We start from the raw sequence: 24,084 nt of genomic DNA, 5'->3' as shown, positions 1-24,084 counted from the left end.
GACACTATCTGCACCACCTGAAGCCTCTGGCACATGCCACATTGCTATAACACTCTTGTCAGGGGCCCAAGTCGATGAGATTGATAGCAGTTGGCCCTGGGTGACTCCGACGCTCCCAAAGAGAGAAGGTTCCTGGCACCCTTTCCAGAGGACCTCCCCACCCCCACCCCCACACCACACTGAGTTGCTCTGATAAATAAATATCAACAACCAAAGCAAACAGTTTATACAACAATGTCCTGAGCCATCACGGGGCGTGGCCATCTAGGCTGGCAAATGTCAGGACTCTGACAGTCATTCTGATAGGTCTGCACCATTCCTTCATGGTCAGGTGATCACCAAGGCCTTCGGGACACTCACTGCACGTCCACTCAGAGTTAGAAGCTGTCAGGACAGCTGTGATCCCAGGACAGCCCCCCTTCTTAGGCCTCCCTAAAAATGAGTCTTTTAAAAAGCTCCATTGACAGGCTGTTTTATAGATGCAGCATACAACTTATAGCCTGCAGAGGAGTTGCAGATGTTACAGAGGCTGGTGACAGGGAGCACCCAGGATGGCCAGACACATCCCCAGGTTCCCAGTGCAGCTCATGGCACTGGTGACACCCTGCAGGCCACAGTTACAATTTGAGAAGTGGCTTTGAGTTCCATCTGAACTCTTGGTATCCCAGCCATGTGGGGGAGTGTGCAGGTGTCCTGTCCAACAGCAATGGCCCCCTCCTCTTACATATGCTTCCTTCTGGGCACATTAGTCCCAGAGGTCCCTGTGACATCTTCAGCTAGCATGCGACATTTGAAGAATGAATCCCTTCCAAAAATAAACTAGGACACATCACATAGCCTGAGAAAACACTTCTCTACAGCCTTTCGGGTTCAACACTAACGCCTGAGCACTAATTTCAGCATCGTGCTAACCAAGTATCTGTGTTTACTCAGGACTCACTTGGGCACTAATGCCACTGAGTAGTAACAGGAGCCACAATGACTGTGTGACAGAATCCAATCCAAGTTCCTGCAAAACCGGCAGGAACTGAGTCCAAATCAACACCGGAGAAAGAGAAAGCCACTCTTACCTCTGGATCCTTGGTCACATCTGACGTGTCCCCTCCATCGAAGAGCAGGCCTGTCTGCAGGGCTCCCGCACACAGCTCTCAGTTAGCACGGACTCTGTCAATCACATACAAAACATTAGAGCCATGTGGATATTGCCTGTCACCAAAACACAGCTCAGTGTAGACCCCAGGGCACAAAGTGTGGTAGCTTTGGAGGCCTCATTGGGGAGAGGGGCCCGGCTCAGGGGTGCTGGTATAAAGGGCTCTGGTTCCCTGCCACACCTCTAGGGATGCTTCTCACATGCTCCACCCATATGCCCCCATGCTCTCATGGTCACGTTTAGATCGTCAGGGTCGTTCTATACATGCCCATCTACCCTGGATGCACTGAGTCTTTCTATTCCAAGGCTGCCGGTGCACCCTGTGTCCTGAGCGTTTTTTGGTTGCTGCACAGAGTCCCAGAGGAGCTGCTGTCTGTCTGTGCTGGGCTACCTAGGGGATGCATAGGGAGGGGCCTGGATGCTGAGGCCCAGGTGGGCTCACTTCTAAGCACGCTCAGGAGCAGCCCTTGATTTACACGAGTCTATTTCTCCGTCCTCTGCTGCCTTCATCTCCATTTCCTACGAGTCTAGATCTCACCTTGTGGTCTGAGCCAGCAGCGATGATCTGAGGCTCTTGCCCTTCCTGCCTTCTGGCCCCTTGTTTGGGTTCTCTGCCCTCTGACTAGGATTTCCTCTGCTCCTTCACCATGCAACCAGATGCTGAAAGTAGCCAATCTCTGCCAGGGCACTTCCCTCCCGACTAGGGTCCCGGGAGGCATTTGGGGAAGTGAAGAAATAGACTCATGATGCGCATCCTTTTAGAGGCTGTGCTGATTTGGAGACCAGAGCTCCAGGCTGCAACCCAGCCAGGCCACGAGCTCAGCCATCAATGCCTCCCTACGGCCCCTAAAATAGGAAGAAAGACGCATGTCTTCTTCAGCCTTGTCAGGAATGGAGGATACAATCACTAGAATCTTAAAGCTTCGAGTGTCTCTCCCTCCTCAGTGTGATCCTGGAGCACCAACGGCCACAGTAATCCAGACTCTGAGATTGTCAAGTAAACCAATTCCTTGTGACTTCACAGAACCCACTGGTTACTGGAACCAACTCCAGAGTCACACGATCCCCAAAAACACATCTTCTTCCCTGTCCTGGAGATACTGTTCATTTAAAAGGACCAGGCTGGTGGCTGGGGTCCTGTGCACTCAGCTGCATGCATGCTGAGTCTGGTTTATCCTCTCCAGGTGCTGCTGCCCCCACCCACCGCATCTCATTGTGAATTGCTTAGACTGTCAGCAAAACATAAAAACAGCTGCGGCCAGAGCCAAACTCACGCAGCCTCCTGTCTCATCTGCCCTCCAATTAATAGCTTCCAGGTCGCTCTGGCCCATGGGAACATCTGTGTTCCATCTCTTCAGCCCACAGATGTGGAGGGGGGGGGTGTTCCCACTTTCTGGAGACACCATCTCAGGAACACTTTATCTTTAAAGCGAATGCGTTCTCCCTTAGTCTTCTAGTGCGATAGTGTGTGTGCTCACACTTGTAATGTAGCTTGGCTGTGTACCCCGGAGCAACTTCCGGCATCTGTCTGCAGACCACATGGGGCCCATGAAGAAATTCTCATGAGCCGCATGGTGATGAGTGAGGACTGAAGTCCATACGGTGAGTCACATTCGAAGCCGCAGAGGGGGTCAGATCTAAACAGCAGAGCTGAGCTGTTTTTCAAACTTTTTGCTGGGCAAAGTGGCGCACACCTTTAATCCCAGTACTCAGGAGGCAGAGGCAGGCTGATCTCTGTGAGTTCAAGGCCAGTCTGGGCTACAGAGTGAGACCCTGTCATAAACAAACACAGTTTACTTTCTCTCAAGTATAGGAGGCATGGGGCAAGGTGAGCCCTGACCAGTCACGAGCCTGGCTCCCACGGCAGAGTGAGCGGCTCAGCTTCATGTGTTGTATGAGCAGAAATCAGGCAGCTTCCTTTATTTAACCTGGTTTTTGTGAGATTCATCCTTTTTAAAATTTCTAAGTGTGGGGAAATACACATAGGATTTACCACTTTTTAAGTATATTTGTGGTGCTGTGCAGTCCTCACCATGGTCCGCACACAGAACTCTTCCCATCTCCCCAGCTGAAGCTGTTACGTTAAATGCCCCGGCACTCCCCAGCACCCTCTCCTGGGGCTCTACTTTCTCTGTCTTCTGGTCTGATGACTCAGGAACTGCACTGAAGTACACTCACAGCATTGTGTTCATTCTGTGTGTGTGTGTGTGTGTGTATGTGCGTGTGCATGCGTGCGTGTGTGCGTGCGTGTGTATGTGTGAGACTCAGGGACTGCACTGAAGTAGACTCACAGCATTGTGTTCATTCTCTGTGTGCATGCATGTATGTGTGTGTGTGCATGTGTATGTGTTTGTGTGTATGTGTGCGTGTGCGTGTGCATGTGTGTGTGTGACTCAGGGACTGCACTGAAGTAGACTCACAGCAGTGTGTTCATTCTCTGTGTGCATGCATGTATGTGTGTGTGTGTGCGTGCGTGCGTGTGTGTGTATGTGACTCAGGGACTGCACTGAAGTAGACTCACAGCAGTGTGTTCATTCTTGTGCCCACCTCCTCCCCACACACACCTATGTGTGTGTGTGTGTGTGTGTGTGTGTGTGTGTGTGTGTGTGTGTGTGTGTATGCACCTCAGGGACCACACTGAAACAGATTCACAGCACTGTATTCATTCCCATCCCCCACCCCTGTGTGTGTAGACGAGAGGTCAACGTTAGTTGTCATTTCCCCAGACCCTAGTATTTTATGACTGATGAATTCCCTTAGTATAACCCTCAAGGCTCATCCATGCTGTGGCACAGGGTTGGGGCATCCTTGCTTTTACAGGTTAACGATCTATAGGAGTAGATCACAATTTGTTCATCTGGGAATGGACAACTGGCTGGTTTTATGATTTTAGCCATTTTGTGAGCACCAAAGCCTTCAGCACTTTGAATCTGTATCCAGAAATTGACTTGATGGTTCATAAAAGTAGCTCTGTTTTCTTGAAGGGCATCTGAACTGTCTTCCATTATAGCTGGACCACTTTGTACTCCCACCACAGTGCATGAGGCACCTGACCCCTGTCTTCCCAACTGTGGTGGTATTGTGTTCCCCAAAATATTGTGCACCCTAATAAACTTATCTGGGGTCAAAAAACAGAACAGCCACTAGATATAGAGGCCAGAAAATGGTGGCACACATGCCTTTAATACTAGCATTCCAAAGGCAGAGATCCGTCTGGGTCTCTCTGAGTTCAATGAGGACTCAGAAGCTTCCAATCTGAGGAACAGGATCAGCTGAGGAATTGGCAAGGTGAGGTGGCTGTGGTTTGTTCTGCTTCTCTGATCTTGCAGAGTTTACCCCAATACCAGGCCCTGAGTTTGTTTTCATTAATAATAACTTTTAAGATTTTCTACTTTTGGGGATTTTCTACTTTTTGAGGTTAGCTCAGCTGGTGCATGTCTCGTTGGGGGTCTTATTTGCATATCCAATGATGAGAGAGGCGGTCTTGATTGTCAACTTAACCGAACTTAGAATCAGGATGGGAACACACCTCTGGATGTGTCAGTGAGGGCATTTCTAGAGAGCTTTGGCTGAGGATGGAAGACCCCCCTGAATGTGAGTGGCACCATTCCATAGGCCGGGATCCCAGATGGAATAAAAAGGAGCAAGCAAGCTAAGCACCTGCAATCATCTCCCTCTGCTTCCTGGCTGTGGCTGCAGCGTGCCCAGCTGCCTTTATGTTCTTGCCGACATGCCTTCCCAGCCTTGAGCGATGACCGGAGCTTGAACTAAATCCTTGCTTCCTTAGATGTGTTTTCTTTTAATCAGGAATTTTGTCACAGTAATGAGAAAAGTAACTAAACAGCTGTTGGTGCCCAGATTTTTCTCACATGTCGTGTTTAATATGTTCATTTTATTTCCTGGGTGAGCCTGGTGTATGTCTGTGCACCACTAGCACACAAGAACCCACAGAGGTAGTAAGAGGGCATCAGATCTTCTAGAATTGGAGTTACAGGAAGTTGTGAGTCACCATGCGGGTGCTGGGAACCAAACCCAGGTCCTCTGCAAGAGCAGTAAGAACTCTTAACTGCTGAGCCACCTCTCCAGCCCCATCACATGAGGGTTTATTTAAATGCATTCTGCACAAAGCCTTTTGCCTGATGGGTGTAGATTGATGGGCACTGTAGTGTGAGAGATAAAGCAGGACTTGGTTGTTCTTTTCTTGGTATCCCACCACAAAGACTGTAAATGACTTCCACTTGCATCTCCATCCACCAACACCTTCTACCCTCCATTTACTGCCTATCATCCACCCATCCACTGATCATTCACCCATTATCTACCTATCCTTTATCTTCCATTGAACCATCCACCTGTCCATTCCATCCATCATCCACCCATCTAGCCAGCCAGCCAGCCACTTATCCATCCATTCAAATATCCATTCATCTCTCTCTCTTTCCATTCACCCACCCACCCATCCATTCATCCACCTTTCAACTCACCTGTGCATCATCCATCCACTGATCCACCCACCTACCCATTCTCCATCCATTCACCCACCCACTCACCCATCTACCCATCTATCCATCTACCCACCCACCCATCCATCCATTCACCCACTATTCATCTACTATCCACTTGCCTGTCTATCATCCAATCTGCCCCATCCACCATATATCATCCATTCACTAGCCAGATGTCCATCATACCCACCGAGTCCTGAGAGCATCTGTCATTGTGATCCCAGCCCATTCGTTTCCCTGTTGAGATCACTGGCCACTGGCTCCTGCAGATGCTGATGGACCTTTTCAGGCCTCTCTCTCTGGGTTTGGCTCTTAAGAGGACTCTGATCACAGTTTCCACACCATCCCTCTCTCACTCCTTAACTGTTCTCGTTTTAGACATTGTGCAGGCCAGCCATTCTACATTCCCTTACAGCCTGGCTCCAGATTCAAAGACATGGGGTCCTCTGGACTTCACACCTGCTGGTGCTGTTCTAGCAGAGCCTCCTTCCTGTGAGTTGCCCCAGGACCTCCTTGGGGAGGAAGTGCCATAGTGACCTGTCTTCCATGTACCTCTTTTCTCTGTTAGCACAGCAGCAGTGAGGACTTGAGGACGGGCATGGGCATTTCCTGGGAAGACACCGTGGTAGCTCACTGAACCCCCAACAACCCTGCAAACAGGTTCTGTGTGTGCGTTCTCTCTCTCCCTCTCCTTCAGATAAGGACCTGTGAAACTCATAGAGCAAGTAAGCTGAAATCTCACTCGGATTCCTGAACACTGATCAGCTGAGACCGCTAAGCTCAACTGCCAGCCCGGAGTGGGGACCCACACCAGTGTGGTCCTCACATCCCTGAACTGAGAACAAGAGCATGTGTGAGTGTGTGAGTGAAGGCTCCACCAGCAGCTTAGATGGAAGCCGAGAGGGAGTCCTGGCAGCTACCCCTTATGGAAGGGCTTCTGGATCCTTCACAGATATGATGCTCTCAGGACCAGGCTCCTCTCCCTGGAGACAGCAGCGGCAGGAAGACCAAACACAAGTGAAAAGCAAGACAGTATGGAAAACAGCCTAGGAATCCCCCATCCCCAGGCATTCGTAATTACTTCAGCTGATTGGAATTTAGACATGGCCCGAGGAGTGTCAGGGTAAGAGTCCGATTTCTATGCTGTGGTCGCCGGAGTCACAGGGGCCATCTAGAAGTATGGAGGAGCTGAGAACTGTGACACACAGCCAGGCACTCTTCACGAGGGCAGGCCTCACGCAGCAGGTAACAGATGTTAGGAAGCTGCTGGTCTCGCTGAGATCTACTGATAAAACACCCATCTCTCCATCTTTGCTGATGAAAGGAAGGTGCTAAGCCTGGGAGGCTGGAGGTTGGGGTGCTGGGCTGAAAGTGGGTGGGGAGCAGGGCCTCAATTGTTCCCCTCCCCATCTCCACTGAACTTGACATCTGGCGATAGTCTGTTTCCCTCTAAGGAAGGCAAAGAGCCACCCGCAAGTACCACCCTCTGTCCCTGAACTGGGCACCAAGTCTTGGCTTCCTTGAGACTCCACCATGGAAGGTGCTTGATTCACCCAGAGGCCCAGCCTTATGGAAACGGCCCACAGTGTCTGTTAGAGCCAAGGACTGGGCAGCCCTGTTCCCTGCCCCTGTATCCTTGAGACCATCCAGGGTATCGATGAATTTCCTACCTGAGAGGTGAAGTGGGGAAGGCTGGCCCGGATGTTTCCACCTGTGTTTTGCTATGGCAGACACACAAGTACAGTGCCTGCCCCCAATGCTGGGTGACGCCAGCTCTTCAAAGTAACACATTAAGGTTGAGGATGTAGCTGGCTCCATTGGCAGAGTACTTGCCCAGCATGCACAAAGCACCAGGTTCCATCCCAAGCGTCCCCATAAACCATAATCCCAGCACTTGGAAGCAGGGGAATCACCGTCGGTTTATATAGAGAGTTTGAGGCCAGGCTCGGCTACATGAGACCCTGTCTCAAAGGTGGAGGAGACAGATTCAAGTTTAAAAGTTGATGATATGAACACCTGTTAGCTTTCAGCTGGAGAAACTGCAAACACTGGGGACATCAGTCACAGGTGGCTTTGAGTTTCTGAGGTCTCTGTTTATGTCCTACACAAGGAGGACAAGGTACTTTGAACTTGAGAGACCACATCAGTGGCTTCAAATGTACTGGACCCCAACAGATTTTCTTGAATATTTTAAAAGCACCTGGAACCAATAAGAAAAGCAGCAGAGCTTTGTGGGAAAGCACAGGCTATAAGCAGTTGCTTAAGACCCGGCTCCTAAGCACTTGAACTCGGACTGCCCCTCCTCCCAAGGAGGGAACTGCAAAGTGGCCTCTTCCAAGCCACAGAGCTGCAGTAAACAGGACGGTGTGGTGCTGGGGAAGGGACAGAGCTCAGAAGCCACCCCACAGCACGACACAGTTGTTAAGTCAACTTAAAATGGACCATGAACTAATGTAAAATGCTGGAAGGTGGCAGCAGAGGACACACACATGACCTTGATGTTCCAGTGACCATTAGGCAGTACCAAAAGCATGGCCCCAAAAAATGAAAAAAAAAATTGAGTTTTACAGACTTCAAAATTGGCTTTGAAGGAAACAGAAAGATGGTCCATTGATCAGGCAAATGTTTACAAATCATATTTCCGAGAATGGACTTGTCTCACACAGCACACTTAAGACTCAGCAACAAGAAAATAAACCAACCCACTAAAAAATGAGGAAAAGATCAGGATGCTCTGTGCACCTAAGGATGTCCCCAGGCTCTGTGTCCACCTTCCAAGGACATCAGAAAGAGAAGGACATCCTCCTGGTAGAAGCTTCCACCCTTGGGCCCCTCAGTCCTGTGGCCTCTCTCCATACTGGGACAGTGGCCAGGGCAGCCCTGGAGTGGAGGGTCCTCAAAGGTCAGAAAGGCCCTGGTTTCTACTCCTGGTTTCTTAGACTATCTCCTCCAGTCATGACCTTTTGGGGAGGACACTGGGTTACAGGGCGTTATGTGAGGTCACATGTGGGTTGCTGGAAGATGGATGGGATGGATGGGAGGCCACAGGTCGGGCAGGCAGCACCTCGTCCTCAGGCTGCAGCATTTTGAGCCAGGGACCTTGACAGGATGCTCTGACATGGTGGCCGCTGAAATCTGCATAGTTTTCCTCCCTACTTCCTGATACAGTGTCTCCGAGGAGTCCATGGAGTGGGGAGTCCTGCAGAGGATGGAGCTCCAGCCCCATGGTGCTGATCGGTCCCTCACATTGACGGCCACGGTGAGGAGGGAAAGCCAGGTGAGGCCCTAAGTTTATCATTAGTTACTTCCTGTAGCTGTAAAAAATACCTGTCACAGTTAACTTTTATGGAAGGAGGGGGTTTAACTCCGCTCACAGTTCGAAGGGACACAGTCCATCATTATGGGGAAGACATGGCAGCAGGGGCATGGGGCAGCTGGTTACGCTGTACCCACAGTCAGGAAGCAGAGAGATGGATGCTGTTGCTCAGCTCACTTTCTCCTTTTAATTCAGTCCAGGACCAAGCCCATGGAGTAGTGCCACCAACATTCAGGGGGGTCTTCCCTCCTCAGTTAATGTCCTCACAAATACACCTAGAGGTGTGTCTCCTAGGTGGCTCTAAATTTACTCAAGCTGTGGCTCAGTACTGTGCAGGATTGGCTTCTCCTGTTCCGCCACAACCCACCTCCCTGCCCCATGGGGGGAGTCAGCAAAGTGACCCTTTCTATAAAGGCAGCCCAGAGGCACCCGAGAAACCCTGAGGGTTAGTTGTGACTGAGGCACAGGAGTGAGAGCTTTAGGGCAGAGGACTGGGCTGAATAAGCAGCTCACAGCAGGGGCACCAGGGATGATGCCTGCTGGAGCTAGGATGTGGAGGACCACTGTGGAGGGAGGACCACTGTGGAGGGAGGACCACTGTGGAGGGAGGACCACTGTGGAGGGAGGATCACTGTGGAGGGAGGATCACTGTGGAGGGAGGATCACTGTGGAGGGAGGACCACTATGGAGGACCACTGTGGAGGACCACTGTGGAGGACCACTGTGGAGGACATGTGGGAACTCCAGAATGAGACAGTGGTTTTGGGGTGGAACAGATGGCACTAGAATGTTGGGGCTAGGGCTGGGGCCCATGGCCATGGGGGAGCTCAGAGAGGGTTGGACAGAGAGAGGGTATGGGGGTGGGGGTGGGGTCAAGGGATGGGGAAGGACAGGTCACAATCCTAAGGACAGAAGAAAGGCAGGAGCCTTCACAGACCTCAGACCAGCAGAGGTGACCAGGTGAGAAGGGCCATGGAGGTAGACACGAGCACAGGATGGCCCAGGTGCCATGGAGCCCGCAGAGGCTAGGTGGGCTGGGTGGCCAGGGGTGGACCACAGAGCATCCCTTCCTCTTTGCTGACTCCTCTGGGGAGAAGGCAGGACAAAGCCTTCTTAGGGGTAAGGGCCTGAAGCCCCTAGAACAGTGTGACCTCAGAGCAGAGTGACCTTAGGACAGTATGACCTTCTCAGAACAGAGTGACTTTCTCAGGGCAGTGTGACCTTCTCAGAGCAGAGTGACCTTCTCAGGGCAGTGTGACCTTCCAGGACAGTGTGACCTGTGGGACAGTGCTATCCACTGAATGCATAGGAGACATCCAAGCTAGCCTGCCCACGGCTAGGAGGGGCCCCAAGCTGTTAAATTCATGGTAAAGGTCCAAGCTCTGTGAACACTGACCAGGGCCTCCCAGAGAGCTGAGGAGATGTGGGTAGCCTGGCCTCCTGCCTGCTCCCTAAAACTGGGTGACAGGCCCTGCCCAAGCCTGGGGCCACCACTATCTTCTTCCAAAGGACCTTCAGCCCCTGTTTGCAAGGACCACATTTCATGGCTCACGTGCTGCTCCTAGGTGGAGAAAGGCCTGGAGTGTTCACCCTAGGAAACAGAGTGACACCTGTGGGTAGATTTTAAAGCCGTTGAGTCTCCAGGGCTTCCTGGCAGACTGCTGGTCAGTGTCCCCATCCAGGACTCATGGCCACATTCCATGTCCAGGTTAATAGGTGGGGAAGGGGCATGGTGACCTAGCCAAGGAAAGGGGACTTCCTTTTCTTCCTTGCAGCTTTGGGATAGGTGTGGCCAGCTGGGCCAGCTGGAAGATTTCCAGATCATCAGACAGATCCCAGACCTGCTCTTGGGAGGGCTGTGTTAGCCGTCTGCTGCCTGAGTTCTGGAACCCCTCACAGCTACTGGCAACAGATTCAAGTCCAAGTTCCCAGGATACTCCATCCCCTCCATCCATCCATCACACAGGGCCCAGCTCCTACCCACCCACAGGGCTCTCTGCCAATCCCGCCTCTGCTTCTCTGGGGTCCTCCATGAGTTGCATGAGCCACAGGTGCCTCTGTTCAGTGAACTCTCACATAGTAAGACCAGTGTGGGGCAGTCTTGGTAGGGGTGAATGCCTGCCACGGGTACCCTGCAGTTCTGCAGAGGGCTCGTGTCCTTTGGGTAGCTTGTCGGGGATATTTGGATATGACTGTAGACGATGTCTATGATCTCGTTTGTTTTCTGGTCCACAGAACATTTTGTTGATGCTCTGGAGGGGCACAGTTGACAAAGCCTGCCAGTGAGTTGCTCCCCCGGGGCACCTTGACACAAATCCTCTCACGACACTACCGTCTGACAGGTTCGGTCCTGATTGTCCCATGCTGGTGACGATGTCACATCTGCACCATCTCAAACAGTAAGGTCCACTGTCCCCCTTGGCAACATGTCACCAGCCATGTTGGGTGGTGACTGTCCACACATGGGAAGAGAACCAGCCACATAAGTCACTGTCACTGGCGGCCTGACAAGCCTTCATCCAGCAAGCTTACATCTCACTGTGCTTTGCAAGATTCCTGACATACAGTTCTGGTTCTGGCAGCTCCGAGCCTATGTTACGAGCCACCTTGACCCCGAAGGATGTTTAAAGGTCATCCAGTCCCTGCCCAGTGCACCTCAGAAATCCCACAGCAACCAAATACAGGGAGGCCTGTCTGGTTCCTAGGGCCCAGAGAAAAATGCTCCTTCTTGCCCAGGTGGGAGAGGGGGTTTGGCTCCTCACCAAATACAACAGCTTTCTTTCCAAAGTGGGGCTGGTCCAGTCTCACCAAGTCAGTTCATTATGCAGCTGAAGGTGTATCTGAGGTGGAAGGAAGCTACTATCCCCTTAGCCAATCCTGAGAGGGTCCCCCATGCCAAAATGGAGTGAGGGTGGGCAGCCAGAATGGAAGGGGCAAAGGCTGCTGGGGATGGTGAGAGTCTGAAAAGACAGGTAGAAATGAGGCCCTTTCTCACAGGAAAGGGGTCTGTGAGCCACCATAGGGATGGGACAAAGGGGGAGGCCCTTTTCCTCTGTATCACCGAAGGCATGTCACACGGGGCTGGTCCTCCATGTCATTCCTCAGCCACTGGGTCTTGAGGAAACTGCTCCAAAACCCCCACCGACCCAAAGCTAAGGACTGGTTCCTGAGCTCCAGCCCCCACTCACTGGACTGATGTTCTCTCCAAAGCCCTTTGGAGCGGGCCCAGTCCTTTTGTTATTTCAGGTTTTATTTCCAGCAGATTTCCATGGCTAGGGCCACAGGATGGAAAGGGCGTTTTCTGCGACTCCAGCAAGCTCAGCGCTGACTCCTTAAGCAAAGCCGGGTGCAGTGTTGGGCAGAAATAGCCTCCAGGATCCCAAAGAATGCAGTGGTGTCCTTATGTGGTTGGAAACACTAGCAGAGCACAAGCCCACCCACCCGTGGTGGGAAGACGTGTGTAGGCCACGTTCACCAGGGGCAGCACACTCCAGAAAGGGGCTGGCTGAGAGGACTGGGTGTCCTCGAGCTCACTCACTCACTGCAGGGGTATGCAGAAGCAGCAGGAGCTGAGGCCAGCACCAAGGCCTTGGCTGCTGCTTTGTGGTCTGCTAGGGGTGTGTAAAGCTTTCCACCGGCTGGAGAGCTGCCCAGGAATCCTGCCTGGGAAGCAGTTATCAGGGAACCCCAAGAAATCTGGGTCTCTGTGGTTGCTCCCAGCCTGTCCTCAGCCAGAATGACAGGTAAGCCCCAGGGCAGCTGCTGCCTTGGACAGACATGTGGCAGCCAAGACTACCTACTCAGTTTCCTGGCCTCAAAGCCTTTCGAGGCAGGCTGGGAAGATTTGGCCACATCACAGGCAAAGATCACCTTTAGTTCATTGATTTTTGTCCCTCTGGATTCCAATCTCATCAAGTCAGTTCCTTATGCAGCTGGAGGTGCAGTTAGGATGGGAGTTACTATCTCCTACCCCATCCTGAGAGGGTCCCCAGTGCTAAATGGAATGGAGGCAGCCAGAATGGATGGGGCAAAGGCTGCTGGGGATGGTGAGTGATGAGGACACCTCAGGGCAAGAGTACTGGGTTGGGGGAGTTGGGGATGGGGTATCTAGGGGTGAGTGGGCGGTTCAGGTAGCCAGCTTTCCTGTCACTGTGACCAAACACCTAGGAAAGATAACTTGGGATGAATAAAGTACTTTGGAACATGGTTTCAGAGTTTTTAGTTCACATGGTGAGCCTCACCTGCTCTAATTAATGAGTGTTCTCCTTTTATTCCATCCAGCTGCCTATGGGATGGCTTCCTCAGACACACCCAGACTTCTAACCTAGGTGCTTCTCATTCAAATAAGACGATGAGATCAATGAGAGGTCAGGAGGACCTGGGGGTAGGGAACTCTGAGAGCCATGGGGTTCTGAGTATCCCAGACACTGAGGGACTTAAGCAGTCAGGCAGATTCTGAGGGTCAGAGCAGTGGGCCTCTTGGAGGCAGGAAAGTCCAGTTGCCTTGGTCTTGGAGGTTTGGAATATTTCTTCACACCGCGAGCAGGGCTAGCACTCTCTAGAGTGGAGAAAGCATGCAGAAATATCTCAGTCTAGAAAACTCCAAAGTGGAAAAACCTGTTGTTTTTCCTGCAGACTTGAGTGGACAATGGTGGTTTTGTCTTGTAGCCTCCACCAAGGATCTGGCTGTTTTCTCTGCCCTGAGCTGGCTTCCTGTGAGGAAGGGGCTGGGTGGGGCAAGGAGGCACTCAGGGGAGGAGCTGGGGCATCTTCTCTTGAAGCCTGACTTCCTCAGGACACCCTTGCCGCTTCTGGGGTGCACAGGCCTCCATGGTCTGAGGGGAGATGTCCGCTGTCAGCACACAGACATTCTGGGAGTCGGAACACGAGTGAAGCCTTGCCTTTCCTGTGCTCTGAGCCCAACGTTGGTTCTCCCTTGGGAGAGTCTCCTTCAAGAGACAAGACAGGTGGCATGCTCTCTGGAATGCTCAGTTGTGTCCCCTCGGCAGGCAGGCTACACCCAGGTGCCACTTTTACCTGCTGTGACCATAGGGCAGATTGTAGACATCTCTGAGTCCAGGTCCTGTGTTGTAGGGTCCCTGGGAGAAGCACTGTGGAGGAGCATACCTCCTCTGCCACTATCACAGCTCCTTGGAGCTTGGCCACTTTCTCCACTTGTAGCCTTGGTGCCTCTGTTACTTCTTTGGCTGTCAATTTCACACAAAGTTTCTAAGAGTGACAGCGACTTCAAACTAAATGTCATGATCCTTAGTACCCTTAACTGGACCCACCCACAAGCAAGTCCGCCCCTGATACAATGACCCCACACAGTAAGCCCAGAATCTTGAATGAAGCCAGGCTCCTTTTGCACTGAACTTGTTCTGGCTGATGTCCCCTTCCACTGGGGAGGGCCAAGCTTGCTGTGTCTTGTACCCAGACTATCCCCCAAAGGCCTCTCTCAGGCCTGTGTTGAGTGCTTAGGCCCTTGGCAGGTGCTGTTGGCAGTGATGAAACCTTTAGGGAATGGGGCTCGGTGGACAGAAAATTAGGTCATCGGGGATGGTTGGACCCCCACACCTTTCCTGCTTCTCTGTTTCCCAGCAACCATGAGCTAGCAGGCTTCCTCTCTGCCATGAGTTTCTGCCATAACACTCTGCCTCATTTCAGACCCAAACTGACAAGGTGGACAGAGGGACCAGGACCCTTCTGAGACCAGGAGCCAAACGGACCTTTTCTCTTGTAAATCGATCTTGTCAGCTGCTCTGTCAGTGACAGGGGCTAGACAGCATGGGGCATCTTGATACATGTGCATGTGCACTCATGATGTGGGGGAGCTCATTATGACTAGAGGCATTAGAAAAGCAATTCTTCAGGGTCTTCTCAACCTAATTAGCAACTCTGGTAGGTAGTTGGTGCTGTGTGATCAGCTCTCTGTAGATCCTGGTGAGGTCTCAACTGTGAGAATACTGTGCTAGGAAACCCGGAGCCTTCCCTGTTGGGGTGACACTCCTGGCCCCTTCCATACTCCCCTCCTCTGGGGAACCTTCCTTGACTCAGTGGTTCTTTTACACCAGTCCCTGAGATTCTCAGTATCTGTTTCTTTATCTGTTCTCCCAGGGTCAATTCCACAGCAGGCACATAGCAAAGAGGTGAATGGGTGAGCTGCTGGTCTTACTCAGCCCTTCCTAGGGTGGTGGAAAATGGGTAGAGCTGTGTCCACCCTGGGATTGCTCTGTACATTGAGGGAAGTAAAGGAGAAACGGAGCCTGCACCAGAGCTGACAGCTGCAGGGTGTAGACTCTCTGGGTGACTGACTGACCCTTCTGACCCCAGGAACCTTTGCTTGGTGCCTGCTCAGACACACCTGACCTGCTGTAGCTGAATGAGGCAAGGTGACCGTCATGGCCGCTAAGCTGAGCTGGGAGACTCCCTGGGGCCATGCAGCAGCCTCTGTCCCTGCGGTCTGGTCACACTGCAGTGGACACCAGGCCACACGCAGACACACTTGGTGTCTAGAAGCTCGGCCCTCTTTGGGAGCAGAGTGTGGGAGGCAAGTTCCCAGAGAGGCTTTGAAGGGGAATGACCTAAAAATAGGCAGTGAGGCGTGACTCATGAGCTCTGCAGGCATCAAGGAGAATGGTGCCTGGGGACAAGAATTCCCCTCCTCAGGGTGACTTATTTGTGGAGGATGAGGAAGGTGACCATCACTTGGTGACTCATCTGGGAACACAGAGGTCAACCTTTGGTTGTTCCCATGCAGCTGACCTCTCTGCCTCAGACTTGTCTCCAGGACTACTGAGGGAGATGACAGTGTGACCTTACAGGGGCCATGGGAGGACACAGTCCAGGAAGGCAAGGCTGGGAGCTGACGCATCCTCTCATCCACTGTTCTTGAGTCAGACTCCAACAAGAAGCAGGCATGAGAAACAGCCCCGCTACCCAGGCAGCAGACTGAGTCAGGGTTCTCCCCGCTGCTAAGACATCCTCAACGTCCCAAAGTTCTCACAGCTGTCTGCCTTCAGTTCTACATGTTACAGGAGCTTGCCCGAGGCACCTACAGGGGAGGTGGTTCATCAGAAGCATGGTCTCCCAGAAGACCCCTTTGCACAGCCTGGACCACCCAGAAAGCCATCGTATCACCAGACTTTGCCTCTGTCCCCCTGCTGGGATCCTGTAGCTCAGCAGTGCTGGGGCTGAAGGGCAAGCTGAGTTTTCTGGAAAGTCCAGTGCCCAGTCTTGCCTGGAGTAGTCGTTTCCTTGCCACTGAAAGTAAGATTCCAGCATCCCGCGGACTACTAGTTTTCTCATTCTCCCAGATCACGGCCTTTCTGAGGCATTCAGGATGCTTCAGCTATTACAGTTAGGTGACTGCTTTATTTCCACCCATCCGTCTGTCCACCCATCCACCATCCTCCATCTATCCACCATCCATCATTATACCTACCCATCTATCTACCTACTCACCATTCACCTACTCATTCAACCATTTAATCCAGCTAGCCAGCCAGGGAACCATCCATCCATCCACCACCCATCTACCATATCTATCCAAAGAACACATAGGATGTGCCCATTCCCTGTACCTGCACTAGGAACATGGCCTGGATGAGGTGCTCTGTTCCCTGCTTGCCTGGGAACAAAGCCCACTGAGATGGGCCACTGGCCTAGAGAAATGCAGTCTTGGGGGGGGGTCCATACCAGGTGACTGTAGAGCAGAGGATAAGTGCTCGGGTGAACACAGCTATCCCCCTATGATTCTGCCTGAAAGATCTAAGGAAAGGCCTAAGGAAAGGCCCAGAAAAAGTTATGGGCGTCTTACAAACCACTCAAAGCCAGAGAGAAGCCTTTTGTACACAGGACGCTAAGCCGGATTAGGGTGCACATGGATGAACAGGGTCACAGAAGCTGGGTACTAGTGTCCCTGGTGCATACTGGTGGCCTCTGGTGGGTACTGTTAGATACCATGTGAGTACTGATGGGTTGCTTCAGGCAGAGGAGAATTCTTGGGCAACTTCCTAGACCTATCTTTGGAGTGTCATATGGGGGCTCAGAAGCCCCCCTGATTGTGAGTGACCTACGAACTTGCCTGCAGAGCACCTTGACTCAGCTAAGGGGTTGAGTCCCAAAGGAACTTGGGGTCTAGGGAGGAAAGGTTTGTGAATGGAGAGCAAGACCAGACCACACAGCCCAGGGCTGGGTGTGTGCATGTGGCCTGCAGGCTAGGCCCATTCAATCAAAATGGGGCAGGTTCTTAGGCTCGAAAATGGTCATTTCAGCAGACAGGGTGAGCTGTCTGGTTAGTGAGAGATGGGACTTCTCAAAAGATCTTTCAAATGAAAGAAGACTTTACCCAATGGGCTGAGCCTTGTTCTCCCAGGATCTGCGCCCATCATGGTCTTTCCAGCTGCCATGACAGAGCCCTACCATACGCTGGAGGGGCTTCATGGCCTCAGCCACAGAGGGGCTGATTTGGGTGTCAGGAGTTGGATGTGGCATCCTGGTCTGTTCAGAACCCCTTTCCCAAGCAAGGTGCTGCATGAAAGGACTCACTGTCCCAACTAGCATATCCTCCTGGGCTCTCAGGAGCCAAGGACCTCAGGAGGAAGGGGATAAAGGTGTCTCATCTCAGTCTGGTGTCTGAACCAGCCAACTTCAAAGCTCCCGGGTGTCTTTGGAAACATCTTCCTGTTGGCACCCACACAGTCATTTGGGAGCAGATGGCCCGTTCTTAGTACAAAAAGTGTACTAAGTGCCAAAAAAGGGCCTGGGCAGAGGAAAGCTAAGGGGCTTCAGAGCTGCCCTCAGCCTGGGTGGGCACTGGAGTGTGACCATCAGGGAAGGCCCCCGGCTCTAGTCTCCCCCTCGTGTGACAGCAGCAATAAGAATGTATCCGATGGCAGCAGAATCAAAGTGAGGTGCTGGCAGTGCCACCCAGGTTTCTGCTCTTATCTGGGGGCTGCGAAAGTTCAGATTTATTCCTCTTGGGTTGCAGGAGTTGCTGGGGTATTTATGGAATGTCCTCAAGGGCCTCTGGCTGAATCTCTTCTATTCAGAGAAGCAAGTGCAGGCTGCCCAGTCCCTTTGGCTGTGCAGAACCTGCTGCCGAAGGCCAGTGAGCAGTGGCCTTTCCTGAGACAACTTGCTAAAGCTGGTGGAGGGTGGCCCTTGCCTGTGCATCTGGGGCTGTTATTTCCCAGATATGCTTGGCTCCTCAGGTCTAGCCTTGCCCAGCCAGGCTTACGGCTTCCCATCAAAGGCATGGGACTTGACATGGGCCCAGCTGCCTGGGTATATCACAGGCTCCCTCCTCCTGCCTGTCAACAGTGGCAGAGGTCAGCCCCTGCATCCCCCCCCCCCCCCCGCAGTGCAGTGTTGCTAGGGCACCCCTCTGGCTCACCATTTCTGGACCTCTGCTTTCAGGACTTTGGTCCCTCATCCTGTGGCATCTGGCTCAGCCAGCCCCACTTTCTCCTGTGTTCTCATTTTCATCTCAGAAGTGGTAGCTCTGATCCCAAACCCCTGTGGTCCTGTGGAGAGGCCACGAGCACTCAAGAGGATGCGGTAGTGACATTAGACACATATTGGGGACACTGACAGGACCACCACGCCGTGCTTGGCAGATGCCTGCTGTGACCCTCAATCTGTCCTGTGCTCAAACAGAAGACATCAGCCACCATGTCCAGCATGCCAAGTTTCAGAATGCTATGCTCGGCTTGGTGTCAGGCCCTGGTGTCATTTGGGTTCAGGTGGAATTAACAACTGCAGACTCAGGCAAGCCAAGCCTGGGCTTGCTCTCTTGAGGCTCCCAGGCTCCAAATCAAGGAGCACTTCAGGTAACAAGGGCCTCACTTTAGCCTTCATTATTGCTCTGTGGATGGATCTACAAGTATGAGGAGGTGCAGCCCCACCAGGCAGTGGTGAGCATGAGCAGAAACAAACACTCCAGGCTGTAAGAACCAGGTAGGCAGGGCAGCAGGAAGACCAAGTGTCCTGGGGGTGGGTCTGCAGGTTTCTTGGGTATCTCGCTCCCACTAAGAGGGTCCACAGTACGGCCTGGCATGTATTGAGGTCACTGGTATATGCTGGGGAAGGACAGAGGGACCAGGCATTTTCACATCATGAGCATCTTTTTCTCTAGCACCCTTGGGCCACCTAGAAGGCCAGCTATAGTGGTGATGGTTGATTTCACTGTCCCTGAAGCTTCTGGCTCCTCTTCTTGAAAGGCTCTAGAGCCCCTCACTGCCCCATGTCTGTTGACCTTCTGTCCCCTGAGATCTCTGGCCAATGCACACCCGTGCACACCTTTGAACAGTCATCCACATATCCTGCTTGGTCCTAGGACATGGTGGGTACTGGATGGATCACCTGCACACAATGGCTGACTTCCATACAGCTTGGAAAAGCCTCCTTCCCAGCCAGGGCAGTGGCCTCTCCCCTGCACTTTCCCTGTCTCTCTCTCCCTCCCTCCCTCTCTGTCCTCATTACACAATTATTACAGAACTGACTTGGATCTGTCCTAATGCTCCTCAAGTGGGTCATTTCTGATGATGAGAAACAGGTTGCAACACTCTGTGGGATAGGCGGGGGCAGAGCAGGCATTGAAACCAGCGCCTGCCCTGTGAGCCAGGATCACCTGGCAGGGCCAGCAGCCAGTGAGGCACAGGCTTCGACTCTTCTCTATATGGGGGAGGACAGTGCAGGGACACAGGGCAGAGGACTCCGGCTCCTGTAGTCCCAGCAGCCCCCTATCTACACCGTCAGGTCATGAGACCGGTCTGGCCCAGAAGCAGCTGTGGGAACTGCTGTGAAGATAAGAGCTGGCAGAGCCCACCAGCAGCCATGGTCACCACCACAGAGACCATAGGAAAATCAGGAGCCAGGGGACATGGGAGATTTGTCTAAAGCAAAGCCATGGGTGGCAGTCCAGTGGTCCCAACACCTTGCACATAAGTGACTTTCTGGTCTGTGTCAAGAATGTAAAAACTAGTCACGTATTTTAGGCATGTAAGGGGACAATTAAAACAACTTGACTGTTCACTTTAGTCTAAGATTATGTGTACTAGCCCGCAGTTCTGGGTTACGGAATCAGCATGGCCTACAGAGAAGCCCAGAGAGTACAGGACAGATGGCAGAGCCCAGGGTAGAGGATGGCCTTGGCTCCTGGCCCACATCATAGCAGATATGTCCAGTCTCTCCAGAACATGGACTCAGGTCCTTACACATGTCACTCACGCCCGATCTGTCCAGACCCTAACACAGGTCCTCTAGACCCAGTATTCCAGGGGGTGTTACCAACTCTCCCCAGACAGCTCGCAAGACTAGACGGGTTATCCTTCCCTCACTTGACCTCAGCAGCTTAGGTCAGACATAAGAGTGATTCATAGGCCACTAAGAGGCTGGGCCATGCTTCTGCTGTCCAGCAGGGGGCCACAGAGGGTGTGCACTGGGTTCTGTGTCAGGACAGGGACAGGGACTCCTAAGTGCTGGTTCTTCAGGCAGTCATTCCACTAGGAAGCAGAATGATTACCCCTTTGGCTGAGAGGCAGTGATGCTGGCAGATCTGGTTGATTCTGAGCCATGGGTAGGGTCCAGATTTCCCCTGTGTTCCATTAAGAGGCTTGTAGTGGGTGGAGAGGGGAATGCCAATCATCTCACTGTGTTCTGGTCCAGAGTCTCCTTAATTTTAATTGTGTGGGCACGCACAGGCACGTGTGTGTGCGTGCGTGCGTGCGTGCGTGTGTGTGTGTGTGTGTGTGTGTGCACGTGTGCATGTGCATGCGTGTGTGCGTGCGTGTGCGTGCGTGCGTGTGTGTGTGTGTGTGTGTGTGTGTGTGTGTGTAAGTGCAGGTGCCTGTAGAGGCAAGAAGAGAGCATCAGATCCCTGGATCTGAAATTACAAGCAGTGAGGAGCTGCCTGGTGTGGGCACTAGGAACTGAATTCAGGTCCTCTGCAAGAGCGCATTCTTAACTGCTGAGCCATCTCTCCAGCTGCAGATACATACATTTTAAAGTCTAAATTAAGTCATTCGAACAGAGACACGAAGGCAAAGGAAGCCATCAGTTTCTTCAGGGGATGCTATGCAAACAGGGTATCTATTTAGGGCTCAACTCTGACTTCAGGATGGTCCCTCATCCAGCCCCCTCCCTGTAGCTTCTCTCTCTGTGGTCTGTCCTGGGGTGACCACCAGCTCTGAGAGGATGACTCCTTTCTCCTTCTCTTTCTCTACCCCACCCAATAAACACAGCTGAGGCAGCTGCCACGTCTCCCATGCTGAGTGGGAGCCCCTTAGCATGTGGGCGGGACAGACCCTCAGTCTGGGGAGGGTCACAGAAAGGAGGCAGTAATCATTGTTTTACTTAGATTTTCTTGTCACTATATCAAAATAGCTGTTAGTCAGAAAGGCAGTTGCTCTCTCCAAAGGGCCTACCTTGAGGATGTGGGTGTGTTAGAAAAGAAGCTGGGGCCAGACAGTGGTGGGGCACACCTCTAATCCCAGCACTCGGGAGGCAGAGGCAGGCAGATCTCTGTGAGTTCAAGGCCAGCCTGGTCTACAGAGCGAGTTCTAGGACAGCCAGGGCTACCCAGAGAAACCCTGTCTCAAAAAACCAAAAGAAACAAACAAAAAAGAAAAGAATGAAGAAAAAAAGAAAAAGAAAGGAAGGAAGGAAGGAAGGAAGAAAGGAAGGAAAGAAAGAAATGAAGCTGGGACAGAGCCTTTGAGGTCCCCCTGGAACACTGTGATGTGGCCAATGGAAACACTGCTGGAGTCTGCCGTGTGGGCTTCAAACCCTGCTTATCAGTTGGCTGCTGGTGGATTTTATTGTTGGGAAAACTGGGAGGCTCAGGACCCTGGCCCAAGGCTGGGGGTACATGCCAATGGAGCCTGTGTCTATTGGTACCCACGTCCTGGGCTTCAGTGTGTGTTGGGTTAGGGGTAGGGTACAGAGAATTCAAAGAGAAGGAAGGAACTGGGGGTACCAGGTCCACTCTGAAGCCACCTCTTACGGTTTGAATCTGCAGGCCCCCACAGGCTCATGTTTCGACACCTGCTTTACACCTGGTGGCACCATTTTAGGAACCTTGGGTGAGGCGTAGATGGAGGAGGTGGGTCACTAGGGTTGCTGCTAGCCTCTAGTTCAGGCCTCATTCTCTGGTCCTCTGTGGTGTGAACAGCCTCAACACACTCCCCCAACACGATCCGAGCTGCTCTGCCATGCCTTCCCTGGTTGTATCTACCTGATCACAGTCTTGTAAAAGTAACAAACACACCAACCTTGACCCGTGACAGATGCAAAGGATAGAGCTGTTGAAAAGGAGAAAGACAGATAGCAATGTGCGGATTCCATATGGGGCAGACACACAGAGAGAACAGGCTGGAGCGTCCCCCGGAGGCAAGGGCATGACCAGATGGGTCACCCCTTCGCTGAGGAGCCTGGCGCAGAACATGGCTCAGGAAGATGGCACAAACCTAGACACACCTGGAAGGAGAGCACCTCAGTTGAGGAACAGTCTCCATCAGACTGGCCTGTGGGCATGTTTGTGCACGCTTTCTTGACTGCTAATTGATGTGGAAGGGGCCCCAGGCCACTGTGGGCATTGCAATCCCTAGGCTGTTAGGCCTGGGCTACATAAGAAAAGTAGCTGAGCAAGCCAGAGGAAGCAAGCCAGTTAGTGGCATTCCTCCATGGTCTCTGCCTCAGTGCCTGCCTCTAGGTTCCTGCCTCAAGCTCCCGTCCTGGCTTCCCCTGATGATGGACAAGAGACCTGTAACCAGATAAACCCTTCCCTTCCTCAAAGTTGCTTTTAGCCAGTGTTTTATCACAGCATCAGGAAGCAAACTAAGGTGACGCTGAAGTGTATTTAAGGACCTGAGCTGGATCCCTAGAATCCACAGAAAACACTGGGTGCAGCGGCACATGCCTGTAATCCTAGCACCAAGGAGGTGGAGATGGGAGGAACCCTGGAATTTGTTGACCATCCAGTCTGAACAAATTCTGAGTTCCATGTTCAGTGAGCGACCCTGCCTCAGAAAATAAAGGGAGCATGATTGTCACTCTATGACCTCCACACCCATGTTCACACATATCACATCCATTTAACACTTGCATACATGTACACACACACACACACACACACACACACACACACACACACATCTCCATACACTTCCAGACAGTGGTCTCAGTGTCAAGCCCTGTACAAGGTCTGCTGCTGTCTGGGTTCCTGTATGGCCCTTTGCTTCCCTAGACGTGTGCGGAGAACCCTGGCCAGAGTTTCCGGCCCTGTAGGACCCAAGAGCTCAGCCAATCATCTCTCAGGTCATGGGGCATTTTCTTAAAAATGGACACTTGAATGCCTGGAGTGAGGAAGGGCTGGAGGAGCCTCCTGGCTCCCTTAGGACCCACTGAGCCGGCCCCTGTAGCACCTCAAGGCACTGTACAACCACCCAGAGCCCAGGAAGTTCCAAGGAAGCTCTGGCAAGTTCTCATCATATTCCTTCTTAGCCAAGCAAGTGCGTGGGCCTCTGTCCTGACCACCTGGCTGGCACCTAAGTGGAGCAAGGCTGATGGCTGGGGCTCATGGCTGGAGGGTGGCTGCTGACGACCACTCCTTGACAAGAAGCTGCCACCATCTGCAAGCAGCTGTGCCCCCTTTTACAGACTCTCGGGTGCTCCCGAGGCCAGAAAATTGCAGTGTCCAGCTCCCTGGAGGCTGCGCTCTGACCTCCCCTGGCCCATTCTGTAGAATAAGGAACACTAGATAGGCGGCCAGCTGTGACCCAGGGTCCTCTCCACCTTGCCCCCAGTGCCACCCTTTGCTCTGAGCAGAAGCCTCCTCCCTGACTCTTGGGAAGACTGCTTCCGCTGAGGGTGGAAAGTATGGTCCCATGGATCCACAGGAAGCCCACAGAGCCCTTGGGAGTGAGGCAGAGGATCTACAGTCTGTGCACTAGAAATTGCAGCCACCTCAAAGGTCAGAGTTCACATTGATTGCCATGGCTGTCAGGAGTGTGATTCCCAAGCTATCCTTGGAGCTGCTCCTTGGGGTCCCTCAAACCAGACTGACCAGTGTCCACAGACCTGACAAAAGTCAGTGAACTCATGCCGGGCGG

General features: G+C 52.5%; 1 long non-coding RNA gene across 1 annotated transcript in view; it reads right to left on the bottom strand.

Annotated features, from left to right (window-relative positions):
* Positions 1-341: 341 nt before the first annotated feature.
* Positions 342-24,084, bottom strand: part of LOC143273332 (uncharacterized) — a 125,707-nt gene continuing 101,964 nt past the window's right edge. The window contains exon 3 of the long non-coding RNA XR_013051363.1: positions 342-1,164. This is a non-coding gene — a long non-coding RNA (uncharacterized LOC143273332). The remainder of the gene's footprint in view (positions 1,165-24,084) is intronic.

This window comes from Peromyscus maniculatus, chromosome 5, assembly GCF_049852395.1.
Source record: "Peromyscus maniculatus bairdii isolate BWxNUB_F1_BW_parent chromosome 5, HU_Pman_BW_mat_3.1, whole genome shotgun sequence".
Taxonomy (NCBI): domain Eukaryota; kingdom Metazoa; phylum Chordata; class Mammalia; order Rodentia; family Cricetidae; genus Peromyscus; species Peromyscus maniculatus.
Note: the sequence above shows the minus strand (reverse complement) of the source record. Positions and strands in the feature narration are given on the sequence as shown.